This window comes from Camellia sinensis, chromosome 2, assembly GCF_055761805.1.
Source record: "Camellia sinensis isolate YWXY chromosome 2, ASM5576180v1, whole genome shotgun sequence".
NCBI lineage: Eukaryota > Viridiplantae > Streptophyta > Magnoliopsida > Ericales > Theaceae > Camellia > Camellia sinensis.
In genome coordinates this window covers 41895671-41911304 of record NC_138962.1, presented here as the reverse complement: position 1 = coordinate 41911304, position 15634 = coordinate 41895671, and positions in this window count along the sequence as shown.

The window sequence follows — 15634 nt, the reverse complement described above, 5'->3', positions numbered from 1 at the left end:
GATAATGACAGTCCCGAGACGTTACTAGAGTTCCGGTTAGAAACAGCATTGATCAAGTGCTTTTCCAACAAGACTCCCAGAAACTCAAGGATCCAATCAACATCCTAGAAATTAAATCCCATACCCACATAGTCACATAAGCATGTTATCAAATAAACACATAGCATATGGTACTACATCTACGTCTCTATCAAGCGAGACAAACCCATTGTGATCCTAATCACTTCCCACGTACCCAAAGTATTCAAACCCGGTACGCTCTGATACCAAGTTGTAACGCCCTCAAAATAATAACAATAAACCCATCAAATAAGACATGCATTTACATTTAAACTAACTGCATTCCTTTCATTCATTAGAATTCCAAGTCATAAGTATTACATGTTAACCTCATAACAAAATGCCCTACGGGCTTACAGCTTTCCAAGTTAACACTTGGTTACAACAAAGAGTTCTAACTCGTTTACACATTAAGCCCTTGGCTTGAAATTACATGTAATACATCAACAGTAAAACGACAAAACTATGTCCGCCACTAGCCTCCCAGCTATGTCCTTGGAGGTGGCATGCTTCCTGTACCTGAAAATGATATTCCCATATAGGGTGAGCCACAGCCCAGTAGAAATACACTAAACCAACCATGGACAATGACTAAAACATTAGCAATTGATAGTTGGTCACCACTGATTCAATCACATAAATTACATATTTATGTCAACGACTTACAAGTCCCAATTACCTTTCATTTTCCCTTTTTCAACAGATAAGCATGCTAGCTCTATCATCATTTCCACAGATATGTATAAAAACTATATCTCACATTCAGATAAGCATAAAAGCTATATCCACATTCTCAACAGATATGTATATCAACAATATCCACAGATAAGCATACAAGCTGTATCCACACTTTACAACAGATATGTATATCAACAATATCCACAGATAAGCATACAAGCTGTATCCACACTTCATACTTCACAAAGATAAGCATATGAGCTCTATCTTCACTTCTCTAGACAAGCATATGAGCTCTGTCTACGGAGTACATCCCCTATCTCCTCCAAATACCTATCCGGTTTAGAGGTCCATCCCCTATCTTCCCCTAAACCGCGGAGTACATCCCCTATCTCCTCCTCTACACATAACGTATATAAACACATTGGTTCTATATACAATCACACAATACAAACAATTAATGTATTCTAGCAACTGTTAAGTTCCATAACACATTCCATTGATTAGTTTCAGTTTGCCTAATCAACATACATTGTTTACAACAATCACGACTATCCTCCACCGATAGCCCAAAGCAGTTATTTCTAAAACAGAAAATAAACGCACAAATGGATATTCAATCAACATTTCATTTCCTCATTTCTCACCAATTAATTATCCCAATTAATTAACCAATGTAATTAGACCTTTTTCCATAATTACCATTTCAACCCTTAGGTCCCATTTTCATCAATGATTCAACAATCATTCCATTTTTCTATGCCAAACATGCAACTAGGTTTATTATGAATAAAACCCCAACCTTTGTAAAATTACACAAAAGCCCCAAACCTTTACAAGATTACCAAACCAAGCCCAACATCTCAAAATACCAAAATTTAAAGACAAAACCCATAGAGAGGAGTAGGTTATCCCTACCTCAAATTCGGAGTCCCAAAGGAGAAGACGACAAAACCCAAAGTGCTCCAAAACCCGAAATTTTCAGATTACAATGAAGCCCTCGACGATCAACAACTCTTTTGTAAAGGCCAAAGGCGAGCAAATCACTCCTACTAGATCAAAACCTAGAGAGAAGGTAGTATCTAGAGTGAGAGGCTCAACAATGGTGTTTTTGGAAAAGTAAGAGAGAGAAGAGAAAGCAAAAAGTGATTTGAAAAGTCACAATTTCGGGATTTAAACCCAGTCTTCCGCTCGAGCGTAAAACACCCCGCTCGAGCGGCCACTCACAGACTTCCGCTCGAGCGGCCAACCTCCCGCTCGAGCGCAGAATGCACTCGCTCAGCACTTTTGCAGAAACAGACCTACGCTCGAGCTCCCAACCCTACGCTCGAGCTCACAACACTGCACAACAAGATACTGGATGGATGTATTCCCCGCTCGAGCGCCAACACCTCCGCTCGAGCGGACAGGCCAAAAATCTGGGCAACTAGTTTTGGTTTCTAAACTCAACCAACCTGTAACAAACCCGCTCAACACATCCTATAACTCAAATACAAAGTAAGAAAGGATGTAAACAAGACAATAAACAACTACCAACATCCACGGACACATGTCCGGATCACTATACAACAAGGGTAAATCCGGGATCGCTATAAACATTATTCAACTTTACCCATTTTTAATTCACCAAGTCAAAACATTAAATTAGGGTTTTTTCTTCTTTCAACATAAACATGCTAGATTACTCCCCAATTAACCCAAACAACAATCAATTTAACAATCTCATTCCCAAACAACAAACCCTAGGCTTCCTTTCATGACTTTCAAAGAAATCCATAATGGATATGATTTTTATGCAATACAAATCTACAACATATCTATCTATAGATGAGGTATTGAAAAGGAACAAGGAAATCCCTACCTCAAGATTCGAAACTCAAGATTTGAAGCTAAAGATGAAGACCCAACTTGGAATTCCAATGAAATCGCAAAACAATCGGTAGAAGCCTTGATCTATGCTTGATCTTCAACATTCTTCAAAAATTTGGGCTGAATCTTAGGTAAATTGAAGAGAAATCAAGAGTTTGGAAGGTTAGGATTTCGTTTTGGAGGATGGGAGGAGAAGAGAGAGAGAGAAAAAATAGAGTTTTAGGGCCAAAAAGTCACTTTATAATGTCTGTTAGCGACGTGGTCGCCTGAGCGAAAGAAGCTTGGCTCGAGCGTACAAAAGAAGCTCTTAGAATTTCTGAAAATCACACAATTCGCTCAAGCGAAGAAAATCTCGCTCGAGTGAGCATGCTTCCAGCACAGAAACGCAAAATTCAAACAGGTATAACTCTCTCATCCGAACTCCGTTTAGGGTTGTTCTTGGAAAGTAAGCTTTCCAATGGTTCTAGCCTCACATCAAGATTCAAAGTATGGAGAGAGAAAATGATAAAAAAGTGAAAACTACTCAATAACAATTATTCAAATTTGAAGTTTCTAATTCAATCTCACCCAATCACTATGGTAACACCTTAACCAAGGCTCAAATAACAACTAAGAAGGTTCTCAATCAAGGTAATCAAAGGGTCAAATATAGTTCCATTATAATAGGAAGCACAGAGTGCTACAAATTCAATTAAAAATAAAAGATATTTGGCTACCTCACACGCGAAGGCCTAGGGTGTGCACCCCTTAAAGGGTGCATACTATATATACCATACTACAAATTGTTGTAATCTTATCACAAAATTTTATAATATCAACCATAAAATACGTAATCTCGTCACAAATTAACGTAACAAAATGTCCACAATTTTGTAGTTCATGTAACAAAAGTTTGTGGTTTAGTTATGATATTTTTTATTACGTCAATTTGTGAGAAAGTTATGCATTTTATAGTTGATGTTATAAAATTTTGTGATAAAATTATACCAATTTGTGATGGGTGCATATGGTTACTTTTAATAGAAATTGATTTCTAAAGTTTAAATAAATATCATGAATTATTTCTATTTTATAAAATTTTAAATATAAAATTTTCACTCCTTGCATAGCACTAGTTTATTGCTATTAACATTATACTAGAAAACTCAATAATAAAAGTTTTACATTTCATAAAAAAGAAGATGAATGCCATGTTTGGTTTGTATTTGTGAAACAAGTTTGAAAAATAATTTTTTGGAAAGAATTTACAAAATTCAAAATTTTGTTTGGTTGTATCATTTGAAAATAGTTTTGGAGTTTCGGAGTTTGAGATGATTTAATTTTTTTTGTAGTTGAATAGATGAATATGAGAGAAAAAGTGATTGATTAATGTGTAAGATATGAGAGAAGGAGAGAGGAAAGAGAACAAGTGGTTGATTGATGTATAATAGAGCGAAAAATGATTTTGGATTTTTATTTTTTTTCAAAAATTTTCAACCAAACAATTTTTTTAACTTTTTTTATTTCTTAAAAATTGTCTCTCAAAAGACAAACCAAACAAGGCCTAAGAGTTCTATAACAAAACACTTTGCACTCTATAATAATGCATTAACTAATTTTTTACCCGTGCAATGTACGGGTTCAATTTAAATTTAAATTTTATATAAATGTAATTTTGGAATATTTATACAATCATTTTCAAGTTGCAGAATGCATGCATGTTGAAAATTAAAATAATCATATCACATGAGTATATATCATCTTTAATCAAAATTACAAACAAATAGTTCCATATTTTTTTAAGAACACATCCATTTTTTTATTAATATTATTTTATTGTTAATAATAAGTATTCAAACTTGGCATGAACTACTATAATTGATATGTGTTTCTTTTCCAAGAAGAAGAATCCAACGTGTTTACATGTCTTACTAACTCACAATTAAATATAAACAAATTATGAGATTACATAACATATTTTTGAATAACATAAATGTATAAAGATAGTATCTTACATCACCATCATAAAATATATTTTGCACCTAAAAAGAGAATTCAATTATAGTCCACTTACTATGGTATGAAATTAGGATGTGTATTTTAATAAGAACAAGTACAATACCAAAAAAATCTTTGAGGAATGTAGTTTAATAAGGGACAAAATTTAACTACATTAGTAATGTACCGCATAAAAGAAAAAAAAAAGAATAAAAAGTCTTGTGTGATGTAATAGAGTTCAAATTTGGAATAATCTTGATAGACAGCAACAATGAAAAAAAAGTAACTATTAAATTCGTATTATATAACACATTGAAAATGTGCTTTGCTTGATCATTGTATATGTAAGTGTTTAATACATTGTATATGTATGTTGTTTGGGAGGAGATAGGGGATGGACTCCAGTGTTGTTTGGGATGGACTCTCAAACCTGTTTGGGAGGAGATAGGGGATGGACTCCAGTGATACAACAAATATGTGTATCAATTGTAGTATGGAAGTGTTTTGATATAAGTTGTAATCTCATTTGAAATTGAAGTATTGTTAATATGAGTTATAGTCTCTTCTGAATTGTGAAGTATGGAAGTATTTATTTATGAGTTAAAGTCTCATTGAATTGTTTGGCCAGGTTCTGAGCCATGATTGTGAATCAAAATTAGATAAGTAAAGGAAAGTGGAATGAATCATGAATATATATATATATATATATATATGTCATAGAATTGGTTTGTGTTGTATGTTGGTTTATATGGGTTAAACATTTATCAACTGTTAATGTTTTGGTTATTACTCATATTATGTTTAGCATATCTCTACTGGACGTTGGCTATATGGGACATCATTTTCAGGTGCAGGTGATATGCCGCCTCCAAAGTTGTAGCTTGGGAGGTTATAGAAGCTGAAGGCTTATTTATGTGATTATTTTGTGTATTACATGTAAATCAAGCCACGGGCTTACTTTTGTGTTTTGAGTTAGTACTCTACTTTTGTAACCAAGTGTTGGCTTGGAAAGTTGTAAGCCCATAGGGCATTTACTTTTGTTGTCAACATGTAATACTTTTGAACTAAATACTCTGATGAATGGAAATATGTTTCATTCTCTTATGTTTATGCATGTCAAGAATGTATGATTTGTGGGTTTATTTTGAGGGCGTTACAACTTGGTATCAGAGCGTACCGAGTTCGAATACTTTGGGCACGCAGGAAGTGGTTAGTACCACAATGGGTTTGTCTCGCTTGTTAGAGACTTAGATGTAATGTTATGTGCTTGTGTGATAACATGTTTACGTGACTATTTGGGTATGGGATTTAGTTTCTCAGATATTGATTGGATCCTTGGGTTTCCGGGAGTCCTGTTGGAAAAGCACTTGATCAATGTTGTTTCTAACTGGAACTCTAGCAACGCCACGGGACTGTCATTATCCGGAAATGAAATTCGTAAGTGCTTATGTGATTATGTGCTTACGTGGAATGAATTACAGTTGTCCATATATTAGGACGTGAGTGAAATAGCTTTGGCACATTTGTGAATGCGCTAATGTCTTCGTTACCTTTATTAGGATGTCAGGACAAGGACGTGGTGGTAGGCGTGGTAGGTATGGTAGGCAGGAGATGCCTATACCGAATGAGATTCCGGCGCAGCAAGAGGGTGTTGGTCAGGCCAATGTGGCTAAGCCGGTAGGTCAACAGGCCATGGGCGCCTTAGCCCACGAGATGGCAGGAGCATTGAGGGAATCCATAGACATTCTTAGAGCTGAGAATCAAGTCCAGGCCCATGTTGCTGAGGCAGGGCCTTCCTTTTTGAAGAGGGAGTTCTTCTGGTCGAATCCGGATGAGTTTGTGGGGGATCCAAAAGAGCCACTGAAGGCTGACGAGTGGCTTAAGCAGATGACAAAGACGTTTGAGATGCTTAGCATCGAAGACGGGGCTTTGAAGGTGACCTTGGCGTCCTTCCAGCTAAAAGGAGATGCGGGTCAGTGGTGGAAGTTTGTGCAGGGCCATATTAGAGGAACTTGGAAGGCTTTCGTCGGTGCCTTCCAGGAGAATTTCTTGTCTCCCGCTGTCAGGGAGAAGTTGAGGGATCAGTTCTATCAGCTCAAGCAGCTGAGTACACCAGTGGCCGAGTTTGAGGCCGCATTTACTAGCTTATCTGGGTTTGCACTTGAGCTAGTGGCGTCTGAGGAACGCTGTTGTCTGGAGTTTGAGAAGAAGTTGAGGCACGGACTCAAGACTAGAGTTACTGGGTCCATGACTCGGAAGTATGGACATCTTGTGGAGGCTACAGCCCATATGGAGATTATTATGCAAGAGGAGGAAGAGAGAATGAGGGGTTCCAAGAGGAGTCAGGATGGCCAGGGGGATGGTAGGAGGCAAAGGGGTTCTAACCCTCAGCAGTCCCAAGGTGCTTTTGTGAGATCTACCTTTCCAGTGTCGAGTTCAGGTTCTAGGAGAGGCAGTCAGGGAGACATTACTTGTTACAAGTGTGGTCAGCTGGGCCACAAGTCTCCAGCTTGCCCGCAAAGGGAAGGAGGTCAGAGAGCGGCTTCATCTTCGGCTCGTCCTCAAAGCCAGAGTCAGGGCAGAGGCCAGCCGCTCTCTTGTTACCAGTGTGGTCAGGCGGGGCACCTGAAGAGGTTTTGCTCACAATTGAGTGGCACATCTGGTGCATCTGGGTCGAGGCAGAGTTTTCAGCCAGCTCAGTCAGTTCAGGCCTCGAGGGCCAATCAGGCAGCTTCATCATCCCAGTTGGTGCAGCAGTCTTTTGCTCCAAGAGGTGAGCAGGTAGATCAGAGGCCTACAGGGCGTGTGTAAGCTGTTACTGCGCAAGATCTAGTACCGGCTCCATCTGTTGTGAGAGGTACCTTTTTTTTTGCAACTCGGTTGCTAGTGTGTTGATTGATACCAGTGCATCCCATTCCTTTATATCTGCTACATTTGCATCTATTTGGGGGTTGGAGTTAGCGCAGTTAGCATCTCCTATTTGTGTTGTATCGTGTAACGCCCTCAAAATAACACATAAAACCCATCAATTAAACATGCATTGATATAAGATAAATCAACCATTTCTATTCATCAGAGTAGTTCTTACAACTGTATTACATGTTAACAACAAAAACAAATGCCCTACGAGCTTACAGCTTTCCAAGTCAACACTTGGTTACACAAAAGAAGAGTACTAACTCTATACAAAATAAGCCCTTGGCTTGATATACATGTAATACAAACAAGATAAACAAAAAGAGTCTTCAACTCTCATAATCATCCAAGCTATGTCCTCGGAGGTGGCATGCTACATGTACCTGAAAATAATGTCCCATATAGGGTGAGCCAACACCCAGTAGAGATATGCTAAACACAGTATGAGCAATAACTAAGACATTAGCAATTGACAAATGTTCATTACCCATAAATCAATTCATAATCCATTTCCATTATATGACCACTATGTTCATGTTTCATTTCACCTTTCCATTTCTTACCACATTCACAATTCACAACAATGGCTCAAAACCTGGCCAACAACTTACATAAGACAGTGACTCATATTAAAAGTTTCCCATTTTACAATAGATAAGCATACTAGCTATATCAACATCTCAACAGATAAGCATACAAGCTGTATCCACATTTCAACAGATAAGCATATGAGCTATATCAACACTTCCATAGATAAGCATATGAGCAATATCAACACTTCCATAGATATGCATATGAGCTATATCAACACTTCCATAGATAAGTATACGAGCTATATCAACACTTCCATAGATAAGCATATGAGCTATATCAACATTTTAACTGACAAGCATATGAGCTGTATCAGTGGAGTCCATCCCCTATCTCCTCCCAACAACATCCGGTTTAGAGGTCCATCCCCTATCTTTTCCTAAACCGTAGAGTACATCCCCTATCTCCTCTCACACACATAACGTATATACACATAGGTCATATACACAATCAATCAATACATAACGTTAATGTATTCTATCAACCGTCATACTCTATGACACATCCAATAGATTAGTTTTAGTTTGCCTAATCATCATGCATTGTCTACAACAATCATAACTACCCTCCACCGATAGCCCAAGCAATTATTTCTAAACAGATAATAAAAACTCCAACAGATAAAATATCAATGTTTTCAAACATGAGTGATTTATAAATCCAACTCCATCATTCTATCATATAATGAGCCAATTTCATTACTTCCAACTCAATTCCATATAATCACAACTTTCCCAAATTAATTACACCAATTAATTTATACAACAAATTAGAGCTTTTTCCCAATCTCTCAATATTAACCCATAGGTTCAAATATCAACAACCAACAACCATAGCCTCATTTTGAAACCCAAAATACGTATTTAAGAATCAAAATAACAAAACCCCCTTTTAAACATTTTGAAACCCTAAGTCCCAAAATTACCGAACTTCAACACTTTATCAAAATAACCAAAAATCTATGTCAAAGACCATAAGAGTGAGTAGGAATCCCTACCTCAAATTCGGAGCTCAAAGGAAGAAGATGACGAAACTCAAAGTGCTCCAAAACTCAATATTCTCGGATCAATACGTAGCCCTCGACGATCAACACAACTTTTGTAAAGACCAAAGATGAGAAAATCACTCCTACTAGATCAATACCTAGAGAGAAGTTGAGGTTCTAGAGAGAGGGGCTCAACAATGGAGTTTTAGAAAAGTAAGAGAGAGAAAATGATGTGAAAAAGTGGTTCAAAAACCCGAATCTCGGTGTTTTAACCCAGTCGCCCCGCTCGAGCGTGGAAACCCCCGCTCGAGCGTCACTCACAAACTCCCGCTCGAGCGTCCAATCCGCCGCTCGAGCGGCGAAAACACACTCCCAGCACTTTTGCAGAACCAAGTCCCCACTCGAGCGTCCAACTCCCCACTCGAGCGTCACACACAAACTCCCGCTCAGGCGTCCAAACCGCTACTCTTGCGTCCAACACTACAGAGGAGATACTGGATGGGTGATTTTTCCACTCGAGCAGACAAGTAGCAACAAAGGCCCCGCTCAAGCGTCAAAAGTTCCGCTCGAGCGAACAAGCCAAATTATGGGCGACTAGTTTTGGTTTCTAAGCTCAACCAACCTATTTCAAACCTGCCCAACACAACCCAAGACTCAAATACAAAGAGTAAAGGATGTAAACAACATATACACAACAACCAACTCCACGGAACCTAAGTCCGGATACAACAAATAAAGCAAAGGGAAATCGGGATAGCTATATATCGCCTGTTAGGGGTGAATTGATTTTGAAACAAGGGTGTCGGGGCTATGATATAGAGGTCACCGACCGCCGGCTTCCATTTTCTTTTGTGGTTATGGCTCTGTCGGGTTTTGATGTGATTTTGGATATGGACTGGTTATCGTCATACCGGGCAGTTATTGATTATTACCGCTAGAGGGTCACAGTATGTACCTTGAGTGAGGATTGTTTCCATTTCTTGGGGGATTGGGTTGGTAGAGTGTTTCCACCAGTATATGATCCGCGAGGGCGGAGTGAGCTTAGTGGTCTTCTCGCTAGCCTTATGAGTAGTGAGTTTGATGAGATCCAGATTAAGTTACCCAAAGTGGTTTGTGAGTACTCGGACGTCTTTCCCGAGGATCTCGTTAGTTTGCTACCTCATTGAGAGATTGAGTTTTCTATCGATTTAGTGCCTGGCACGGCACAGATTTCTATGGCACCGTACCGTTTTGCCCCAGCCAAGTTGAGTGAGTTGAAGATTCAACTCCAAGAATTGCTAGATAAGGGCTTTATTCGCCCTAGTACTTCGTTGTGGGGAGCACCAGCCCTCTTTGCTAAAAAGAAAGATGGGGCTTTAAGACTTTGTATTGATTATCAGAAATTGAATCAGGCTACGGTTAAGAACAAGTACCCTATGCCTCGTATAGATGATCTGTTTGACCAGTTGAAGCGGTCCCATTGTTTCTCTAAGATAGACTTAAGATCGAGTTATCATCAGTTGAGGGTCAGGGAGGAGGATATCCCAAAGACGGCATTCTGTACGCGGTATGGCCATTATGAGTTTCTGGTCATGCCTTTTGGGCTCACCAATGCACCGGCAGTGTTTATGGACTTTATGAACCGGATCTTCCGGGAATTCTTAGATCGCTTTGTGGTCATTTTCATAGACGACATTCTAATTTATTCACCTTCTGAGGAGGAGCACGAGGAACACTTGAGAGTGGTGCTCGAGTTTCTTAGAGCCCATAAGCTATATGCTAAGTTTGGAAAGTGTGAGTTCTGGTTAAGAGAGGTTAAATTCTTAAGCCATGTAGTCTCCGGGGAAGGGCTGTCTATTGATACATCCAAGATAGAGGCAGTGCAGGATTGGGCATAACCCAAGAGTGTTTTTGAGATCCGCAGTTTTCTGGGATTAGCTGGGTATTACCGCCGGTTTGTGAAAGATTTCTCCAGGCTAGCTTCGCCGTTGACTAGATTGACGCGAAAAGGAGTCAAATTTGTATGGAGTGAGACTTGTGAAAAGTCGTTCCAAGAGCTGAAAGTTAGACTTACCACCGCTCCGATTTTGATTATTCCAGAGAGAGGATTGGGCTATGCGGTGTATTGTGATGCCTCACGAGAGGGTTTGGGTTGTGTGTTGATGCAAGAGGGAAAAGTAGTAGCCTACGGCTCGCGGCAATTGAAAATACACGAGAGGAATTACCCTACACATGATCTAGAGTTGGCAGCTGTAATTTTTGCCTTGAAGATTTTGAAACACTACCTGTATGGTGAGAGATTCGAGGTATTCTCGAATCATAAGAGTCTGAAGTATCTATTTACACAGAGAGACTTAAATTTGAGGGAGAGGAGGTGGATGGAGTTTATTGAGGATTACGATTTCGAATTGCACTATCACCCGGGAAAGGCCAATGTTGTGGCCGATGCCCTTAGTAGGAAATCCTTTAGTGATGTTGCTTGTATATCCATCCGGTAGTAGGAAATGTTGGGTGCACTTGGCGAGTTTGATTTGCTTTTGGGTGAATCTGTTGAGGCTGTGGCCTTGTTTTCTGTAGTTGCGCAGCCTACACTTGTGAATTGAGTGTTAGAGGCACAGAGAGGTGACTTTGAGGTAGAATCCCTCCGGGAGAAGATCTCCAGTGGGAAGGTTGAGAAGGGTTTGACTGTGTATCCCGACCTGAGTGTGAGGTACCGAGACCGCTTGTTTGTGCCGGAGTCTTGCCGAGAGGAAGTACTCCGAGAGTTTCACCATTTACACCTTGCGGTGCTTCCGGGAGGCACCAAGATGTATCGTGATTTAGGTCGCCAGTTTTGGTGGCGGGGTATGAAGAAGGGCATGGCTGTTTTCGTGTCTAAGTGCCTTACTTGTCAGTAAGTGAAGGTCGAACATTAGAGGCCAGCGGGTTTGTTGCAACCCTTGCCTATAGCCAAGTGGAAGTGGGAGCATGTCACGATGGACTTCGTTGTAGGTCTTCCGAGAACTCAGCGGGGTAGTGATGCTATTTAGGTGGTTGTAGACCGGTTGACTAAGTCGGCGCACTTTATCCCTATGCACATGAGAGATTCGGTAGATCATCTTGTCGATTTGTATATTCGGGACATAGTGAGGTTACATAGGGTCCCAATGTCGATCGTCTCAGATAGAGATTCACGTTTTACTGCTAGGTTGTGGCAGAGTTTGTAGAGTGCCTTAGGCACTAGATTGACCTTTAACACGGCTTATTATCCTCAAACTGACGGGCAGTCCGAGCATACTATTCAGATCCTTGAGGATATGCTTCGAGATTGTGTCCTTGACTTTAGTGGGTCGTGGGAGAGACATTTGCCCTTGGTAGAGTTTGTCTACAACAACAGTTTCCAATCGAGTATTGGTATGGCACCGTTTGAGGCCTTGTATGGCCGACTGTGTAGGTCTCCAGTTTGTTGGGCTGAGATGGGTGACCCACCTTTGTTGGGCCCGGAGTTGGTTCGGGAGACGACGGAGAAAGTTGAGCTTATCCGTAGGAGGCTTGTTACAACCCAGAGTCGTCAAAAATGTTATGCCGACCGTAGGAGGAGGCCTTTGGTATTTGAGGTGGGTGATCATGTCTTTCTGAAAATATCACCTAAGCGGGGTTTGATGAGGTTTGGTAAGAGTGGGAAGTTGTCCCCTTGGTTTATTGGTCCCTTTGAGATCCTTGAGAGGATTGGGGAGATTGCATACCGTTTAGCTTTACCGCCACAGTTGTCTGGGGTGCATGACATGTTTCATGTTAGTATGCTTCGAAAGTACGAGCCGAATCCGTCACATGTATTGGATTGGACCGACTTAGAGGTAGATGAGGATGTATCGTATGAGGAGAGACCGGTGCGGGTCTTGGATAGGCGAGATCAAGTCTTGCGAGGCAAGACCATTCCCTTGGTAAAAGTTTTGTGGAAACATCACAGAGTGAAAGAAGCCACTTGGGAACGTGAGTTGGAGGTCCGTGGGAAATACCCGGACTTGTTTGTTAATGTTTGACCATGTATTGGGAATTTTGTTGTATTGATAAACTTTAAGAGCATTGAATATGTCTTAAGTTGTAAAACATTGTATATGTTTTGGTTATTGGAAGTATGGTAATGATTGGGTATGCCTTGAAAATGGAAAGTAATTTAGCATTGTATATGTTAAATATGTTGTAGAAATGCAAGTATATCGTTAACATTAAATATGTTATAGTATTGTGGATTATGATATTGGAATTTGTTGAATTTCAAAGAATGCATGTTGATAATGCACGTTGTAACATATGTTGTAATTTGCCTCTTGAATAGAGATGGGATGACCAGTAGTGGGTCAGGATGTGAAATATTGAATTGTAATATTGTTGAGAATTGAGAAATAATATTTTTGAAACTTGTTTATCTAATTCCGGGGATGAAATTCTTTAAGGGGGGGTTATAGCAATCCCGGTTTTCCCTCCATTGGTTTTGTATTCCGGACTCGGTTCCGTGGTAGTCTGTTGTTGGATGTGTTGCATTTCCATCTTTTAACTCTTGTGTTTGAGTTTAGAATTGTCTTGGGCGTATTTCGAACAGGTTGGTTGAGCCTTGGTCTCTATTCTTGTTGCCTAGGTTTTTGGTGATCCGCTCGAGCGGAGTTTGCATCCTTTCAGCATTTTGTGCGTCTGCAAAAATACTGCAGGTGTGTTTTTCACGCTCGAGCGGGTTACACTCGAGTGGGTATCTTGCGCTCGAGCTGGTGTTCGAAGTCTGTAAAAGTACTAGAGGAGTTTAATCTACGCTCGAGCGGGTGAAGTTTTTGTGTCTAGCGCTCGAGCGTCCTGTTCTCCGCTCGAGCGGGTCATACATATATCAGATCTGGACTGTGTTATTTTAAATCACTTTTTACACACTCTCTCTCTCTCTAACTTTCTAAAAACGTAATTTGAGAGCTTCTCTCACTACAATACACCTTCTCTCTAAGAATCTATCTAGTTCTAGAGTGTTTCTACCTTGGTCCCTTTGTATAAAAGGTGGAGTTTGGCTTGGGCTACATTTCAATCCAAAAATCTTTGGCTTTGGAGCATTTCGAGTTTCATCATCTTCTCCATTTGGTCTCTTCGTTTGAGGTAGGGATAACTACTCATACTTATGGCCTTTGACATAGACATGTAGTCATTTTGATTAAGTGTTGAAACTTGAGAGTTTTGGGTGTTAGGGTTTGAGATTTGAAATATTGAAAATAGGGGTTTTGTCCCATTTGAACTTTACATGTGTATATGGGTTTTAAAATGAGGTTATGGATGTTTATTGAAGATATTTGGACCTTTGAGTCAATATCAAGAAAAAATGGGGAAAATACCAAAGTTGGGTTTAATTGGGTCATTAGTGTAATTAATGACATTTATTGCGAAATAGTGAAATTGGTTTGGGAATAATGAAATTGAGATGTTATGAGAATGAATGGTGGAGTTGGATTGATTAATCACTCACCTTTGAAAATGTTGATAATTATCTGTTGATGCATTTATTATCTGTTTAGAAATAATTGCTTTGGACTATCGGTGGAGGATAGTCTTGATTGTTGTAGACACTGCATGATGATTAGGCGAATTAAAACTAATCAATTGAATATGTCATTGAATATGACGAATGGGATAACACATTGAAAATGTGTTTTGCTTGATCATTGTATATGATAAGTATTTAATACATTGTATATGTATGTTGTTTGGGAAGAGATAGGGGATGTAATCCATGGTTTGAGAGGAGATATGAGATGGACTCTCAAACCTGTTTGGGAGGAGATAGGGGATGGACTCCAGTGATACAGCAAATATGTGTATCAATTATAGTATGGAAGTGTTTTGATATGAGTTGTAATCTCATTTGAAATTGAAGTATTGTTAATATGAGTTGTAGTCTCATCAGAATTGTGAAGTATGAAAGTATTTATTTATGAGTTAAAGTCTCATTAAATTGTTTGGCCAGGTTCTGAGCCATGATTGTGAATCAAAATTGGATAAGTAATGGAAAGTGGAATGAATCATGAATATATATATATATATATATATATGTCATGGAATTGGATTGTGTTGTATGTTGGTTTATATGGGTTAAACATTTATCAACTGCTAAAGTTTTAGTTATTGCTCATATTATGTTTAGCATATCTCTACTGGGCGTTGGCTCACTCTATATGGGACATCATTTTCAGGTGCAGGTGATATGCTGCCTCCAAGGTTGTAGCTTGGGAGGTCATAGAAGCTGAAGGCTTTTTTTATGTGATTATTTTGTGTATTACATGTAAATCAAGCCACGGGCTTACTTTTGTGTTTTGAGTTAGTACTCTACTTTTTGTAACCAAGTGTTGGCTTGGAAAATTGTAAGCCCGTAGGGCATTTACTTTTGTTGTCAACATGTAATACTTTTGAACTAAATACTCTGATGAATGGAAATATGTTTTATTTATGCATGTCAAGAATGTATGATTTATGAGTTTATTTTGAGGGCGTTACATCTATGGTACATGAAATACCACTTGATTTATAAAATGCTCCGGAAATGTGGAAAATTATTAGGTATTTCCGGAG